An 18,603-nucleotide genomic window follows, 5' to 3' on the forward strand; every position below is an offset into this window, starting at 1 on the left:
TTTAAATATCGTGCCTGGGGGGTGTCTATAGTATGCCTGTAAAGTGGCAAATTTTTCACGTGTTTAGAACAGTACCACAGCAAAATGACATTTCTAAAGGAAATATTGTCATTTAAAACTGATCACGGCTGTAATGAATTGTCAGGTCTCAGTAATATAGATAAAACTAATTGAAAAAAAAGAGCATAGGTCCCCCCCCCCCAGTCTATTACCAGGCACTTTGGGTTGGGTATGAATATTGCGTGGGGGTCCCCCTAAAATCCATACCAGGCCCTTCAGGTCTGATATGGAAAATAAGGGGAACCCTGCGCCAAATTTTTTTTTAAAAATGGCGTAGGGGTCCCCCCCAAAATCCATACCAGATCCTTCAGTTTAAGCATTAAAAAAATCACTGCTCCCGAAAAAACAGCCGTTTTTATTTTCAAATTTGTATTGATACATGTCCCCTGGGACAGGACTCGGGTCCCCAAACACTTTTTATGACAATAACTTGTATATAAGCCTTTAAAATTAGAACTTTTTTTTTTCATTTTCGTGTCCCATAGACTTTAATGGTGTTCGTGTGTTCTGCCGAATTTGTTACCTGTTTGCATGTTCTGGTGCGAACCGATGTTCGGCTCATCCCTAGCAGGAACATTTTCAAGAATAGTTTGATAGCATCAGAACTGATGTTTTATATCTGTTTTTATATTTGGAAAATGTAAAAAGGAGACTCAAGCTCCACTTGCTGCAAAACAATACTATGAAATATTTCATATTTACTGGCTAGATAAAAAATAAATAAAAAAATCTGTAACTTTTTTTCTTCTTGAACATAATAAGCAATTGGAATTTACTGTAAGTCAAAACCAGTGTATGTTCCCTTGAAGCAATACTTTGGGTATTATTAGCCGAAATAAAATAATTTCCAATATTAAAAATAGATCAAGTTCAAGGTACATTGGCTTTTCCTTTGTGCTGCATTAAACGACCACTATGGTAAAATGAGATCTTTAGCTGTATTTTTCTCCATTATCTTTTTAATTTTTGTTGCAAATTAAACTCAATTTCTAACAAAAATAACCCAGGCAAACACTGGCAAGACAGTAGTAATAATGCAAATGATATTGTTACACGCAGGAAGGTCATTAAGTAGTCCCCTCCACTCCCCCAGGCAATTCAGACATGTAAACCTGTTGTGGGTCTTCAATCTGCATAAACATTGAAATGTATCTAGACAATCAACGCTGTAAATTAAAACAATACATAAATGTAACAAGGATTAAGGCAGGCAGACTTAAAGTTGAAGAATAACAGTAATAGCAGAAAGAGTACTACTAATATTAAAAGTTAATGCTAATAAACACTGTATCTGCATCATTGATGCTGGGCTGCAAATCTCATTTGTGCTTAAGAAATGTATGCTTCTTGAAGGCTTGCCCAAAGGTTGCAGGATTTCAATACAGATCAATATATGGGTCTGCAGTCTGTAATACCAATAGCTGCATATTGATCTGTTGACTGGCTGGTACTCAGAGCCCCTTTACAATTCCATCTGTTAATTGTATGACTGTACCTACTGCATTGTATCTTCTGAGTTGAATGAATGAAGCAATAAATGAAGTGATGAAGTTGTTCCTTCTATGAAAACAGAGAAGGAAACTCCTTCTACAAATTACCACAGCCGCAAAGCAGACCATCACCAAAGCGTGGAAGTCCTCATCATTAATCCTTTCTGAAACTACAAATAGAATACATCAGGCCATGATCCCCTCGAAAACAGATGCCATATCCAACGATAACATACCTAAATTTGAGAAAATTTGGAGTCCTTGGGTGACCCACTTTCTTTCTCTTAATTTTGACACTTCTTTACTAAGACCTCCTTGGTAACTATCAGGGGCAGATTGACAACTCATGGGGCCCCTGGGCGATAGGAGATTATGGGGCCCCCAGGCAATCAGAGATTATGGGGCCACATAGTATACACACACAAAGTATACAATCACACAGTATACACATACATGTACACACAGAATACACAGTGTCCCTGGTCCATACTGTCTATTGGCTGTCCCTGGTCCATACTGTCCCTAGTTTTACTGAGGCTGGCAACCCTGATGGGGCCCCCTAGTCGCCCAGGGCCCTCGGGCAGTGCCCGAGTGGCTCAATGGTCAGTCCGCCCCTGGTAACTATATAACTTTGTTTTGAATAACTGTAAAAAAGATACTATGTACATATTGTTACTAAGAAATCCCCAGAAACCTCTACTAATCCAGACTTTTTTTTTTTTTCTTCTTATCTTTACTTTTCTTTTATTCTTTTCTTTTCTCCTTATTCTATCCTGTCTTCTCCTATTTATTTTTACATAACGAAATGGTAGTGAAACATTCACTTTCGTAATGTTCAATTATAAAACAATAATAGATAGTAAGCTCTAATGTCCTATTATAAATAACTGAATCTCGTAGTAATTAATATTATTTCTTTATTACATATTACTCAAAGTTAAAAGTTTAACAACTTTTTCATTTTTTGTTGCTCTTGATTATATAATTGTTAAAATTGATTGTAACACCTTAGTCTTTCTAAAACATATAGCCTATTTAAGTCTTTCATTGCTTGTAACTACAAGAAATACTAAGATCTGATATGTAAATTCAACTAATGCTACCATTTAATGTAATCAATATTTTGTTAATTGTACCAATGTTTATATTTTCAAAATCAACAAACAAATTTGACAAGAAAACAGAGAAGGATCGGCCTTAGATATTCTAGTTTGTAGCAAAATATCTGTGTGTCATAGCCAGACATTCATAGGGATCTATGTAGAAACATTTTGCTGTGTGGTTGTCTAAACCATTCATCATGGCACCACGAAAGTTTTGACTATACATACACTTGTAGGGATCTATGTAAAAAAAAAACAAGCCATGTGTCTTAACCATTTGTATGTTCACCACGAAAATTTGCAATATTGTTTATAATATGATTATCTCCTATGATCATCAGCTCCATCTAGTGGCCATAATGCTGTATTGTTTTATTGGGATATTGTAGGAAAATACCACGTTATGGCCACTAGATAGAGCTGATGATCATAAAGATATTACAGACAATACAGCCAACATTTGTAGTATCTGTGCAGATAGTTGAGACATCCATGTATGTATAGCCAAACTTTCTCTTGTTTGCTTTAAAAATAATAAGGAAGGGTTAGAACCCCAGTCAAGTTTTTATTGCTGTCTGTGTCCCAGCTAGGGAGATTAACCTTCTCTGAAGCCAGCCATAGATGAGTTGAACCATGTATGGGCAGGATAATTGTACCCAAGTTAATCTATCAATCGACTTGGGTACAACCAACATGTCGGATTTGTCATGCGATTATTGCTATCGCTAGCAATAATTACTGTGTGTGATTGTTGCCCCACCCCCGTAGTTGCAGGAAATAAATTTGCACCATCTATGGCCAGCTTAACTGTAACCATTGTCACTGGGACAAAAAGTGATGGGTGGTCAAAAATTTTACAGTTAATAACAAAACAAGAGATGAGATTAAATCTTCCAATGGGGACACGTTCTAAAGACAGCTGTCTAGCAGCAGTCTCTACTGCCCTCTGGAGATCAGCCATGGGTGGGTGAATGAAAGGTCCTCCTCCTCCATTCATAGATCGCTTTTCATTGGTAGAAGCTATAGTACAGGTTCTATTAATGGAGGAGGGAGATGGACATAGTTCACCTAAGGGCTGGAGAGCAGTACAATAATGGGTGTCTGCAGGTAACAGTGAAGCATGGTGGAGGTTCCCTGCAAGTTTGGGGCTGCATTTCTGCAAATGGAGTTGGAGATTTGGTCAGGATTAATGGTGTAGGCAGATATTTATCCAATCTGCCATAACATCAGGGAGGAGTGTGATTGGCCCCAAATTTATTCTGTAGCAGGACATCGACCCCAAACATACAGCCAATGTCATTAAGAAGAACTATCTTCAGCCTAAAGAAGACCAAAGAGTCCTGGAAGTGATGGTTTGGCTCCCCAAAAGCCCTGATCTCAACATCATCAAGTCTGTTTGGGATTACATGAAGAGACCGAAAGATTTGAGGCAGCCTACATTTGCAGAAGATCCGTGGTTAGTTCTCCAAGATGTTTGGAACAACCTACCTGCCCAGTTCCTTAAAAAACTGTGTGCAAGTGTACCTAGAAGAACCGATGCTGTTTTGAAGGCAAATTTGATGTGGATTTCTCTTCCCTACATTTACTTTCCATTGTGTTAATTGATTAAAAAAATGTTAATACTTCTATTTCTGAAAGCATGCTTAATTTACAGCATTTTTTCACACCTGCCAAAAACATTTGAACAGTAGTGTAAATCTGAGCTGTAGTGCATACAATTAACCTGTTGGCACCCATGTAACATATACACTTACCGGCCACTTTATTAGGTATACACCTGTTCAATTGCTCGGTAACACAAATTGCTAACCAGCCAATCAAATGGTAGCAACTCAATGCATTTAGGCATCTAGACGTGGTGAAGTCGACTTGCTGAAGTTCAAACCGAACGTCAGAATGAGGAAGAAAAGGGATTTAAAGTGGTTGTAATAATAAGGCTTACCTGTAGGTGCCCAGAATATCTCTTAAACCTGCACAGTTTAGGAGATATCCCCTGTCCCCTGCATGTGCCGATTACATCGGCACATGCGTACTGAGGCAAACTGAAGCAATGGCATGTATGTGCCGTTGCTTCAGTCTGTGTGCCGTTACCGGCCGCTCCCGCGCATGCGTGGGAGTGATGTCATTGTGGCTCTGGCCAATCACAGCGCCAGAGCTGCAAAACCTGGAAGTAACCCCCGGGAGAGATGTCACCGGCTGGAGGGGGAGACGGGGACGGCTGCAGGGGCTTCGTTCTCAGGTAAATAATTCATAATGAGCTAGTATGCTATGCATACTAGCTCATTATGCCTTTGTCTTGCAGGGGTTTTTTTTTACCAGGATTTACAACCACTTTAAGTGACTTTGAACGTGACATGGTTGTTGGTGCCAAACAGACTGGACTGAGTATTTCAAAAACTGCTGATCTACTCTGATTTTCACACACAACCAGGGGCAGACTGACCATTCGGGCTCTTGGACAGGGCCCGAGGGCCCGGGGGCCACTAGGGGGCCCCATCAGGGTGGCCAACCTCAGTAAAACCAGGGACAGTATGTAAAAATCTGTGTATTTTTACACCTGTCCCTGAAATGTCCCTTGCTGACATCATTTTGCTGTGAAAATCCAGATGGGAACACAGTGTACACACCCCCTTCCCTGCTGCGGCTTACTTGATTTCAGAGCAGGAGATGCCAACAGCTGGAGGAGAGGGAGGAGGGGACAGCCTGCAGTGTGGGAAGGGCTGCAGTTTGCTGGAAGGTGAGCTTGCTGAGCTGAACTGATTGTATTTTTGTCAGTGCTTACCCTGGTGAGCAGAAGGGAGGGGGAGGATGTGTTTTTGCTCTAGCAGGGCTCCTCCTGTCTCTGAAGCTGTTAGATGGATTTTCTGTGTGTGAAGTGTACTGCTTCTGGAGGAAGGACATGTTCTGAACTTCTTCCCCAATCTCTGCTACCCTGCCTACTCATTACCTGCCCATCAGTACAAAGGCACAGTCCCCTCCCCTTCTGCATTACCACCCAATGTGTCTGTGAGCTGCTGGGGCACTACAAGTCCCAGCATGCCAGGAGATGGGGGCAACAATGTGTTCAATCAGGCTGACTTTTGGGTGAAAAGTGCTGGTGTGTTTGTATGTGTGACTGTGTGTATGTATATTGTGTGTGTGTGTGTGTGTAAGTGTATACTGTATGTATACTGTGTGAATGTGTGTATATGTATATATGTATACTGTGTGTATGTCTATGTCTATGTGTATGTATGCTATGTGTGTGTGTATACTGTATGTTCCATGTGCAGGCGCGGATTAATGCACAGGCTGGTCTAGGCTGCAGCCTAGGGCCCCACGTGTGCAAGGGCCCCCGATTGGCCAGGATATTTTTAATAATCGATATATATTTATGTATATGTAGAATAAAAACAATGTAAGAATGGATGGGGAGTCCTTTGTGATAGTGCTGTGTGGGCCCATGAAACAAGGAATGGCGTGTAATGCTGAAAAAAGGAGGGGATAAAGAATGTGCGAGATGAAAAAAGGGGTTTGAAGAAATAATGATGATGGATGGTTTCATGGGCCCACACAGCACTATCAAAAAGGTCTCCCCATCCATTTTTACATTGTTTTTATTCTACATATACACACATACAGTTTTTCATTATGTTCGGTTCAGCCTGTCATTTGTAATATAATTAATGCACCATGTTATTAATGTATCTTGGTATCTGATGTTATCTAATCAGCCACTTCCCGAATAGCTCTGAACGATCGCAGCATTATCCAATGCACGGAGCATTTTGTCAACCTATCAGTGTCACTCACTGGCTGTATAAATCCTGGCCAATCACAGCCCACGTTAGGCCTGAGGAAGGAGCGTAGCTCCGCAAACGCGTTGCCTATTCGTGCCCGCTTCGGGAAGTGACGTCATCCTCCTGGTTCCCACCGTGCATTCCAACGGCAGGAAGTGCCAGCATCCATCAGCGCAGCCTGTCCATCGGACACCACTGCAATCCAGGAAACGGACCAGACTCACTCCCAGGATATCCGGCAGCTTTTGCTAACATGTTTGTTCACTATGTACCTTTGTGAGTACCTTCTTACAGTTTTATTAAACTCCATGTTTAGACCTGAGAGTTGCACTTGAGGCGTGTAATATAGGTCTACCCTTTTACACGTGGCACTAAATAATTTATTTTCTGGCAAAGCATGCTTAGGAGGGGGCCACACAAAAAGTAGCCTAGGGGCCCATGACCACCTTAATCCGCCACTGTCCATGTGTGCCTACTGCCGCTCAACAGAAGTCGATCTAACAATCCCATGTCCGTGAAAAATCTTGTTGCCATTCGAAGGCAGCTGAATGGTGCACGGCTGAGCTCGGCCTCGGATCAGGCAGCAGGGCAGGTCTGGGTGCGTGCCTGTGCAGTGATATCATGGCACACATCAAGCATGGCTTTTATTCAGATGCCCCACTGCCAGATCTGAGGCCAACCACAGCAGTTCACTATTCCGCTGGCTCTAAGACTCACTTGCGCAGTTCAGAGCCTGCAACAAGTGGATTTTTTTTCTAATTAAAAGCCTTTTCCTGCCAGCTGCCTGCCACACCAAGCACTAAGGTGCAAATGTGTGTGTAAGGGTACACTGATAGAAGGTGACACACTGGGGGGGCTCTGCCATAGGGGGGGACTCAGCCGGCTGTGATGTGTAGGGAGAATGTTAGGACTTTGGTGTAAGGCAGGACTGTGATGTGAGAGTGGCGCTCATCCTGACTGCTGTACTCTATATGTTGTTTTGTTTGTTACTTACTCCTGGCATGGCGGCCACCTGTAAGCCTGGGGGCCCCATAGTCTTCTATTGCCCTGGGGCCCCATGGGTTTTCAGTCCGCCCCTGCACACAACCATCTCTAGTGTTTACAAAGAATGGTCCAAAAAAGAGAAAATATCCAGTGAGCAGCAGTTGTGTAGAAGAAAATGCCTTGTTGATATCAGAGGTCAGAGGAGAATGGGCAGACTGGTTCGAGATGATAGAAAGGCAACAGTAACTCAAATAACCCCTCGTTACAACCAAGTTTGCAGACTATCTCTGAACGCACAACACATCGAACCTTGAAGCTTATGGGCCACAGCAACAGAAGACCACACCAGGTGCCACTCCTGTCAACTAAGAATAGGAAACTGAGGCTACAATTCACACAGGCTCAGAAAAATTGGTCAATAGAAGAGTGGAAAAACATTGCCTGATCTGATGAGTCTCAATTTCAGCTGCAACATTCAGATCATAGGGTCAGAATTTGGTGTAACAACGTGAAAGCATGGATCCATCCTGCCTTGTATCAACGGTTCAGGCTGGTGATATAATGGTGTAGGGGATCTTTTCTTGGCCCACTTTGGGCCCCTTAGTACCAACAGAGCATCATTTAAATGCCACGGCCTACCTGAGTATTGTTGCTGACCATGTCCATCCTTTTATGACTACAGTGTACCCATCTTCTGATGGCTCCTTCCAGCAGGATAATACACCATGTCACAAAGCACATATCATCTCACCACTGGTTCCTTGAACATGACAATGAGGTCACTGTACTCCAATGGCCTCCACAGTCACCAGACCTCAATCCAATAGAGCACCTTTGTGATGTGGTGGAAAGGGAGATTTGCATCATGGACGTGCAGCCGACAAATCTGCAGTAACATGTCAATAATGGACCAAAATCTCTGAGTAATGCTTCCAACACCTTATTGAATCTATGGCATGAAGAATTAAGGCAGTTCTGAAGGCAAAAGGGGTCCAAAGTATACCTAACAAAGTGGCCGGTGGGTGAATGTGTGGTGGAAAATGGTGATCTTTAACACCCACATGACGCATATGTGTCACTGGACAGGCGATGTTTGTGTGCTCAGAGTGTCCTCCTAGAACTGAGGTCGAGATGTCAAAGACAGCTTCTAGTCCCCACTAATGATCGGTAGCTGGCAGGACTAGAGTCAATCACAGTGGTCACAGTGCATCATGGATGTGCAGCCGACAAATCTGCAGCAACATGTCAATAATGGACCAAAATCTCTGAGTAATGCTTCCAACACCTTATTGAATCTATGGCATGAAGAATTAAGGCAGTTCTGAAGGCAAAAGGGGGTCCAAAGTGTACCTAACAAAGTGGCCGGTGGGTGAATGTGTGGCGGAAAATGGTGAGCTTTAACACCCACATGACGCATATGTGTCACTGGACGGGCGATGTTTGTGTGCTCAGAGTGTCCTCCTAGAACTGAGGTCGAGATGTCAAAGACAGCTTCTAGTCCCCACTACTGATCGGTAGCTGGCAGAACTAGAGTCAATCACAGTGGTCACAGTGCCGATCCTTCCTGCCCCCTACCTGTACAGACCCTATTAAAAGTGTGCCAGGTCTGGGCGGGAATGGGTTAGAAAACAGTCTTGGACACCCAGTCTAAGGACTCTATCCAGGTTGGAATGAAGTCATCAGCCTGCTGCAGGCAGGAGAAATCTTTTCCTCAGTCTCTTTTTCTCCAGTGATTAGACTGAACACAAGGTAGCAAGTCACAAAGTATGAGGCTTTACATTTGAAGACACTGGTGGTAACTGCAGAGATACTAAGTTTTACATGATTGAGTCATCACTGAGCCAAGAACGTAGTCCAGGTAGTAGATACTGATGCTGGATGAAGCCTGAACAAAGGTGGTGTCCTCCTTCTAAGAGAAAAGCAGATGAAGGCATTGCCATGGGGAGCACTGTAATCTCTGTAAGAGATAATATATACTTGTAGACTTACTCATTACTTAGTATGCATGTAACAAAAAAAAATTGTGATGCTAAGTCACTTTAAAGGAGTTCCTTTTTACTGCTATATATAATACATCTTAAGCACCTTCAATGTAGAACTACGCTGCTTTTAATTGACCATTTAAATGTTGCTAGCCTTGTAATTACGCACATTCGGCCACAACCACTCGCAGAAATGAAAGTGATCATTTTCAAGCCTCCAACTGGTCAGCGGGGTACAGCCACCGGACACGACGGCAGAGAATCAATAATTCATCTCAACATTAAAAGGCATTTTCTTAGCTAGACAGAAAATAGATGGCCGGACTCACAAAGAATTATGATAGTTTTAATCAATGGTAACTGTATAATTTCTAGGTATGATGTATAATTTCCCTGAACGAAACCAAAAGAGCACATCTGGATGATGGATCACATCAACAGCCATATCCTTAAACTAGAATGGTGACATTTATTCCTCGGCTCTTCCCATGAGCCTGGAGACAACATTGTGCAGGAGGCGAACATGGCTGTTATAGATAAATGTCCACCAGGAGACATGGAAGACAATCCGGATTCAGTAATAACAGCCTCGTATTTCATAATTCATTAGCTGTAACATAACACAGGGGCAAAGGAACTGATTGTAAAACAGTGCTATGGCTCACAACTGCTTGGACCTAAATCTAAAGTTCTGGAGGATAAATGACCACATTTATCTATAGCATGTCAAGCTTTGCTTGGTAAGCATGGCACCTAAAATATTGATGGCCATGTGGATTTTTTGCCGGTTACACTAAAATTTAAGTGAGTGTATGGCCACAATGTTTTAGTTTAGATTTGGAAAAAGTGGAGAAGGGTTCAACCTCCTATGAATTTATAATTTTCTATCTGTGTCTTGCTTAGAAAATTTTCCTTTACTTCTAGTTATGAAGACGCAACTGGAAATGGGAGGAATTCTGAGCAAAGGGAAGCAAATTCTCCTGTTAGTTGTCAGAGAAATAGATGTCTCCATTGAAAGATTTATCCTCACCAGTGGTGGAACTACCAGGATTGCAAAGGTCGCACTTGCAACTAGGCCCTGACATTACATCACCATTGGGGGGGCCCAAGACAGTAGAGAGGGGGCCCACTGTCGAACATGTGAAAGGGTCCAGGTGCAGGACCATAATAAAAAGGCCCCGCGACGGGAGCAAAGGGCCCTGGGATCAGTGGGAAGGGACGCAAGCTTAGAGGGAAGGGCCAGGAGACCAGAGGAAACTGACCCAGGACTGACGGAAAGGGCCCTGGGACCAGTGAGTTAGGAACCATTCATGGTTTCTTGCTATTTTGAAATTTACAAATACCGCAATTTAGAAATTAGATGAAAGCTTTAGCACTGAGAAACACTTTTTGGAAGATAAAAAGTGCATTTTACATACAACTATATGAATGAGACCAAAATGAGGGACAAATGAGGAGTAAAGAGGGACAGAGGAACTTTGTTCCAAAACAAGGACAGTCCCCCGAAATCAGGGACAGTTGGGAGCTATGTTAAATGTATTGCCGGTGTTCCATCAGATTAGGCGACCCGTCAAACCTTGTAACGGAAGTGATGTTCCGTTGCGGCCATCTTGGTACACCCTGCACTTAGTCACAGTAAGCCTACAGTCTGAAGTTGCCAAGCGGACATCTTTTTACACTCACTAAAGTCTTGCATTTCACACTTATTTTTACCACTAAACTGAGGTTATATCGTGACAGTGGTGGCCCGTCCATAGGGGGCGCAGGGGCACCGCACCCCCAAAGCTACTTATCAAATAAATAAATAAAAGTTAAAAAAAAAAACAAAACACAGAGGTGCTACAGGAAGTATTACGTCATCGCAATCATGTGATTGCAGGCAAGCAAATCTATCGGCTGGCGTTTAGACTGCCCATGGAGCGCAAAGCTCTGCGCTGTCCACACTCCCACTCTGGCATTATGTGTCCTGTGGTGGTTAGTGATTGGCGGGTCCGTAGGACGTAGGGTGGCGCTTTTATCGGACCAATCACTTCAGGTTTTTTGAGTGACTCCTCCTGGCTGGTCCGATGGAACACGGGACATGAGCAGAGGAGTCGGCTGGTGGGCGGGGCATTTACTGAAGAAGCTGCTAGGAGCTAAGATTAAGCAGAGCACGTTGTGCTCTCAGCACTGCAGTGTGATCGCAGCAGCTGCCTGTGTAGTGGATCTGGGGAGGAGGAGGGGGTAGTGCAGAGGCAGTGAAGGGTTGAGAACCTTTTAGCACATTCCCGGGACAGTACATCTGGATGGGGCTGCTAGTGGTAAATGTGTGGCAGGTAGGGGGAGGGGCAGCAAGGCATGCAGTAGGTAATGTTATGCTATATGTTCGGGCTGTCCTCTCCTCTCCTCCAGTGGCATTTACTCCCAGTCTGAGAGCAGAGATCAGAGTGATTGTAGTGATTGTAAGGCTTCCTTTTTTAATTTTTATAAAATAACAAACATGTCATACTTACCTCCACTGTGTAGTTCGTTTTGCACAGAGTGGCCCCGATCCTCGACTTCTGGGGTCCCCCGGCGGCGCTGGTAGCTCCTCCCTGCATCCAGGGCCAGACTGGCCTACCGGGATACCGGGAAATCCCCCGGTGGGCCGGCTGTCTGGCTGCCCCTGGTGCCGCTGTGAGGGCAGCGGCGCCTGAAAGAAACATGGCCGCGGGGCCGCCAGGCTGACATGCAACTGCGCATGCGCTAGCGCTACTCTCGGAAGTGTGTACGGGCTTTCCCGAGCTAGCCGTGCTCGGGAAAGTCCGTACACACTCGGCAATTCTCGGAAATGTGGGCGCATGCGCAGTGACGATGGCGCCGAGGGGCGCCATTTTTAAAAGTACCGCAGTGAGTACTCGTCTGGTGGCCTCTTCCTCCTACTCCCCCTGCAGCCTCTGACCTCCTGCCCCCCCTGCAGCCTCTGACCTCCTGCCCCCCCTGCAGCCTCTGACCTCCTGCCCCCACTGCAGCCTCTGACCTCCTGCCCCCACTGCAGCCTCTGACCTCCTGCCCCCCCTGCAGCCTCTGACCTCCTGCCCCCCCCCTGCAGCCTCTGACCTCCTGCCCCCCCTGCAGCCTCTGACCTCCTGCCCCCCCCTGCAGCCTCTGACCTCCTGCCCCCCCTGCAGCCTCTGACCTGTCCCCCCCTGCAGCCTCTGACCTCCTGTCCCCCCCTGCAGCCTCTGACCTCCTGCCCCCCCTGCAGCCTCTGACCTCCTGCCCCCCCTGCAGCCTCTGACCTCCTGCCCCCCCCTGCAGCCTCTGACCTGTCCTCCCCTGCAGCCTCTGACCTGTCCCCCCCCTGCAGCCTCTGACCTCCTGCCCCCCTGCAGCCTCTGACCTCCTGCCCCCCCTGCAGCCTCTGACCTCCTGTCCACCCCTGCAGCCTCTGACCTCCTGCCCCCCCTGCAGCCTCTGACCTGTCCCCCCCCCTGCAGCCTCTGACCTGTCCCCCCCTGCAGCCTCTGACCTCCTGCCCCCCCTGCAGCCTCTGACCTCCTGTCCCCACTGCAGCCTCTGACCTCCTGTCCCCACTGCAGCCTCTGACCTCCTGTCCCCACTGCAGCCTCTGACCTCCTGCCCCAACTGCAGCCTCTGACCTCCTGCCCCCCCCCCGCAGGCTCTGACCTCCTGCCCCCCCCTGCAGCCTCTGACCTCCTGCCCCCCCCTGCAGCCTCTGACCTGTCCCCCCCCTGCAGCCTCTGACCTCCTGTCCCCCCCTGCAGCCTCTGACCTCCTGCCCCCCCCTGCAGCCTCTGACCTCCTGTCCCCCCCCTGCAGCCTCTGACCTCCTGTCCCCCCCCTGCAGCCTCTGACCTCCTGTCCCCCCCCCCTGCAGCCTCTGACCTCCTGTCACCCCCCCGCAGCCTCTGACCTCCTGTCACCCCCCCGCAGCCTCTGACCTCCTGTCACCCCCCCGCAGCCTCTGACCTCCTGTCCTCCCCCCTCCGCAGCCTCTGACCTCCCCTGTACCATCCGCAGCCTCTGACCTCCCCTGTACCATCCGCAGCCTCTGACCTCCCCTGTACCATCCGCAGCCTCTGACCTCCCCTGTACCATCGGCAGCCTCTGACCTCTCCTGTACCATCGGCAGCCTCTGACCTCTCCTGTACCATCGGCAGCCTCTGACCTCTCCTGTACCATCGGCAGCCTCTGACCTCCCCTGTACCATCGGCAGCCTCTGACCTCCCCTGTACCATCGGCAGCCTCTGACCTCCCCTGTACCATCGGCAGCCTCTGACCTCCCCTGTACCATCCGCAGCCTCTGACCTCCCCTGTACCATCCGCAGCCTCTGACCTCCCCTGTACCAATCGCAGCCTCTGACCTCCCCTGTACCATCCGCAGCCTCTGACCTCTCCTGTACCATCCGCAGCCTCTGACCATCTCTTGTCTTATATCACGTCTGCAGTCTGGAGTGGAGTCAACAGTGGGAGTGCCTCAGGGATGGGGGTCATGGGAGAAGTCAGACATGTATGGACTGTGGAGAGGAAACTATGGGATAAAACCAGAGCCACCGAGCTGGAGCCGACTGACTGAGCCCTGTAAGGTGCACCTGAGAGGAGGTCAGTGACAGCGCCACCAGGCCTACCTGAGGGGGGGGGGGTCAATACAATATTGTAAGGGGGCACTGATATAAAGGTTTACCCCTTATATCAGTAAACCCCCTTACTTTAGTGTTTTCTTTCTGCAGAAGGTACTCTCTGGTCACCAGAGTCCTCCCCACATTCCCAGAGTTCCCCTTTACATCATAGTCTGCAGGATTCCACCTTACAGTGCAAGTGAGAACTCTGATGTAAAGAGGAATGCAGTGGACTCTGATATAAGTGGGGTCTCTGGTCACAGTGCCCCCCTTTTATATCAGAGTTCCCACTTAGATCATGATCTGCAATGTTTCCCTTTATATCAGAGTTCCCTTGCACTGTAAAGGGGAATCCTCCTGATATATGGGGGAACTCTGTGTTGGCTTATATTAATCTGACTTTCATGTAAATGGAGAAATATGGTTTTTGACTTTTGTTTAACTTAACACATTGCTAATAGCAGTTATAGCTTAAATATTGATATTTGCACTGAAAACTGCCATTTACGGCACCTTTTTTTGCAGTGTCAATAAAAAATGTGCCAGTAAATGGCATGATTTTTGCCTTGAAAAAAATTGCTGCTGTTTGTAAATTCCATGTCTCTCTTATCTATATATAATACACTCTTCAAATGTGCTTTAAAATGCATGGTTTTCCCTTTTGTGAACAAGAAAATAACGACGTTATGCGGTTGGGCTGGTATAAAAATACTATGGGGCTGGTATGAAATTATTTCCAGGGCTGGTTTTTATTCCTAGTCCGGCCCTGCCTGCATCGTATAACCTCCCATCCATAGATGCCTAATGTAGGACTTGGCCCCGCCCCGTCATTGGATTTGATTGACAGCAGCAGGAGCCAATGGCTGCGCTTCTATCAATCTATCCAATCAAGAGCCAAGAACCCCGGGCAGAGAGGAAGAGCGCTTCTCTGGCGGGGAATACAGGACTCAGGTGAGTAAAACGGGGGGGCGGTCAGTGACAGATGTTTTTTTATCTTAATGCATAGGATCCATTAAGGTGAAAAAACATGAGGGTTTACAACTCCTTTAAATCTCTCCTTTCTCGCTGCATCAACCCATCCATCCACCCATCCACCTATCCACCTATCCATCCATCCATCCATCCACCCACCTATCCATCCACCCACCTATCCATCCACCCACTCACCCACCTATCCATCCATCCACCCACCTATCCACCCACCCACCTATCCATCCATCCCACCCATCCATCCATAAATCCATCCACCCACCTACTCACCTACCTGTCCATCTATCCATCCATCCCTGCACACCCTTTCCTGCTGGTTGTGTATATCCTGGCTAGCCCTCCTCTTTTCTATAAGAAAGCAGTTTATTTCTTGGTATTGTTCTAAAGCTGACCATACTCTATCCAATCCCCTTTTTCAGCAGACCATACACAATACAGTGCAAGTGAGGGGGCCAAATCTGTTTTGCGCCCCCCCTCTAAAATTTTGCCCTCCAGCTGCCACTGATCATGAAATACAGGATTTAGAAGTCTGTGACCAGTGGCGGAACTACCGCCATAGCGAGCCACAAGGGGGCTATGGGGCCCGCAGCCAAGAGGGATCCGTGGGGAGGATGAGGAATGCATACTGCGGGGGGGGGGGGGGCGAGCACCACCCACACGGTCCCCCAGCCAGGGGAAGTGACGAGAGGAAGAAGCAAGCTATCTATACGAGCAGAGAGCTCAGCTGTAAGAGCTTAGAATTAGAATTACCTGTGTTCCCGGGGCTCACCGTCACATAGCCCCACCTCTTGGCCCGGCACCTTTGATAGACAGAACTCCAGTCCAATGCGGGACATGTGACGTCATCAAAGGCGCGGGGCCAAGAGGTGGGGCTATATGACGGGGAGCCCTGGGAACACAGGAAATTCAAATGAAAGCTCTTACAGCTCTCTGCTCCTACGGACAGCTCACCTCTTCCTCTCCTCACTTCCCCTGGCTGGGGGACCTTGCGGGCGGTGCTCGCCCCCCTACTCTGAGGCAGCCCCACGCTCACCAACAGCCATTTGAGGGCTGCAGTATGCATTCCTCATCCTCCCTGGTAGTTCCGCCACTGGCTCGCCTCTTTCTCTGCACAGGTGAGGCTGCATTGTGCACAGGTCATGCAACATAGGGCACAGGTGAGGCTGCATTGGGCACAGGTGAGGCTGCATTGAGCACAGGCGAGGCAGTACTGGGCACAGGTGAGGCTGCATTGGGCACAGGTGAGGCTGCATTGGGCACAGGTGAGGCTGTATTGGGCACAGGTGGGCACAGGTGAGGCAGTATTGGGCACAGGTAACGCTGCATTGGGCACAGGTGAGGCTGTATTAGGCACGGGTCACGCTGCATTGGGCACAGGTGAGGCTGCATTGGGCAAAGGTGAGGCAGTATTGTGCACAGGTGAGGCAGTATTGGGCACAGGTGAGGCTGCATTTGGCACAGGTGAGGCTGCATTGGGCACAGGTGAGGCTGCATTGGGCACAGATGGGCACAGGTGAGGCTGTATTGGGCATGGGTCACGCTGCATTGGGCACTAGCGAGGCTGCATTGGGCACAGGTGAGGCAGTATCGGGCACAGGTGAGGCTGCGTTGGGCACTGGTGGGCACAGGTGAGGCTGTATTGGGCATGGGCAGGCCACACTGCATTGGGAACAGGCAGGCCACATTGGGCACAGGTGAGGCTGCATTGGGCACAGGTGAGGCTGCATTGGGCACTGGACATGCTGTATTGGGCACAGGCAGGTCACGCTGCATTGAGCACAGGTCATGCTGCATTGGGCACAGGTGAGGCTGCATTGGGCACAGGTGGGCAAGGTGAGGCAGTATTGGGCACAGGTGAGGCTGTATTGGGCTTTCTTTCTTTCTTTCTTTCTTTCTTTCTTTCTTTCTTTCTTTCTTTCTTTCTTTCTTTCTTTCTTTCCTTCCTCCATCCCTCATTCATCTCAGACTCGAACCACACCCCCTTTGAGCCATGCCCACTATTTAATTTAAGCCCCGCCATTTTTTTTTGGGGGGGGGGGGCTGTTTGCAGGGGGGGGGGGGGCCCATACAACATTTTGCTATGGGGCCCTGTGATTTCTAGTTACACCCCTGTCTGTGACACTGTTTTGATGTTGAATTTGAAAAGCAGTGTTCTTCTGTCAGATTAGCAAACCTGTGAGATCAGCAGGCTTGCGCTGCTTTTAAAATTCAACATCAAAACAGTGTCATAGACGTCTAAATACTGTATTTGACAATATAAGCGCAGTTTAGTGGTAAAAATAAGTGTGAAATGCAAGATTTTGTGGGTGTAAAAAAGATGTCTGCTTGGCGACTTCAGACTGTAGGCTTAGTGTGGACGAGTGCGGGGTGTACCAAGATGGCCATGACGGAATGTCACTTCCGTTACAAAATCTAACGGGTCACCTAATCTGACGGAAGACCTGCAATGCTGAGCTGCAGTGATCACTTTGGAGAAGACCATGAACAATGCTCAGCCATAGAGTGTCTTCAACCCAGGGGGCTGCCATTTTTGGTTGAGCCGATATTTATGCAGGACTTTATGCAGCCACAAACAGAGAGCTGGAGGGAGGCCCAGCCCACCATCAGGAGAAGACAGAGGAAGGGGAAACTGAGCTGCTGTGGATTGTAGGAAGGACAGAGCGTTCTGGGTGCAAGTATGACTTATGGGAGATGCGGTTCCCAGACAAACTGAGCCGATATTACAGATTGGCAATGGAACTACACATACACACATCATCTGTGGAGAAGAAAAGGAAGGTCTGTTCCAGGGCTCGAAGCAGATGTGGTGAGGACATTGTGGAAGACAGACCATACTGTGGGCTATTTGGATACTATTTGGATATTTGGATACTATTTGGATTCTGTGGGCTGTGGATACTTTGTTCACAAATACAAATGTATTTCGAACAATCAAATTCTGAGACGATATGATGACAGGAGTGCAGTTCGTTCTGCACTCTTGTGACTTGTTTTCAGAAGACAGCGAGCTGAAGCCCACTGTCAGCTGACTTCACAGAGCTGATCCAGGCTTAGGAAAGATCACAACTATATCCCAGTTAGCAAGCAAATGTGCTGCAAGTTTGAAAATGACTTTCTGAGCTATTGCTAGACTTGCCAGGTTTCACAAGTTTGTTGCATAATTGTAGCAAGTTCACATTGCATGACTCCAGATCAACTTTCTTTGCAAACTTTCTGCAAGTCTGCTGCAATTTCTGGTTCAGTTATGATTTGCAATCAATAGTCATGCCACCACAGGGGTCACTGTAGCTGAATTTTATGCTGTAGACTTGCAGAACTCTCGCTGTAGACTCACCACTGCAACTTTGTTTTGCTAGAGACTTGCCAGGCAAATTTGCCACACATACATACAATTCAACATTGCCACAAATTTGTGGCAAGTTATCCTTGCTATCTGGGATGGTCTCGATCCGCCCACGTGCCTGGAATGGGACTCAGCTCAGCCTCTCAGCAAGAGCCTGAGCCAGCTGCTCCCGCCCCCTCCACAGCCCAGCCCTCCATTGAGCGCTGGAGGGGAGAGTAGAGAGTCGGTGTTTCATCACTCGGTTCTCAGTATTATAGCTGGCGGGGACAGA

This window comes from Aquarana catesbeiana, linkage group LG13 (assembly GCF_042186555.1).
Source record: "Aquarana catesbeiana isolate 2022-GZ linkage group LG13, ASM4218655v1, whole genome shotgun sequence".
Lineage (NCBI taxonomy): Eukaryota > Metazoa > Chordata > Amphibia > Anura > Ranidae > Aquarana > Aquarana catesbeiana.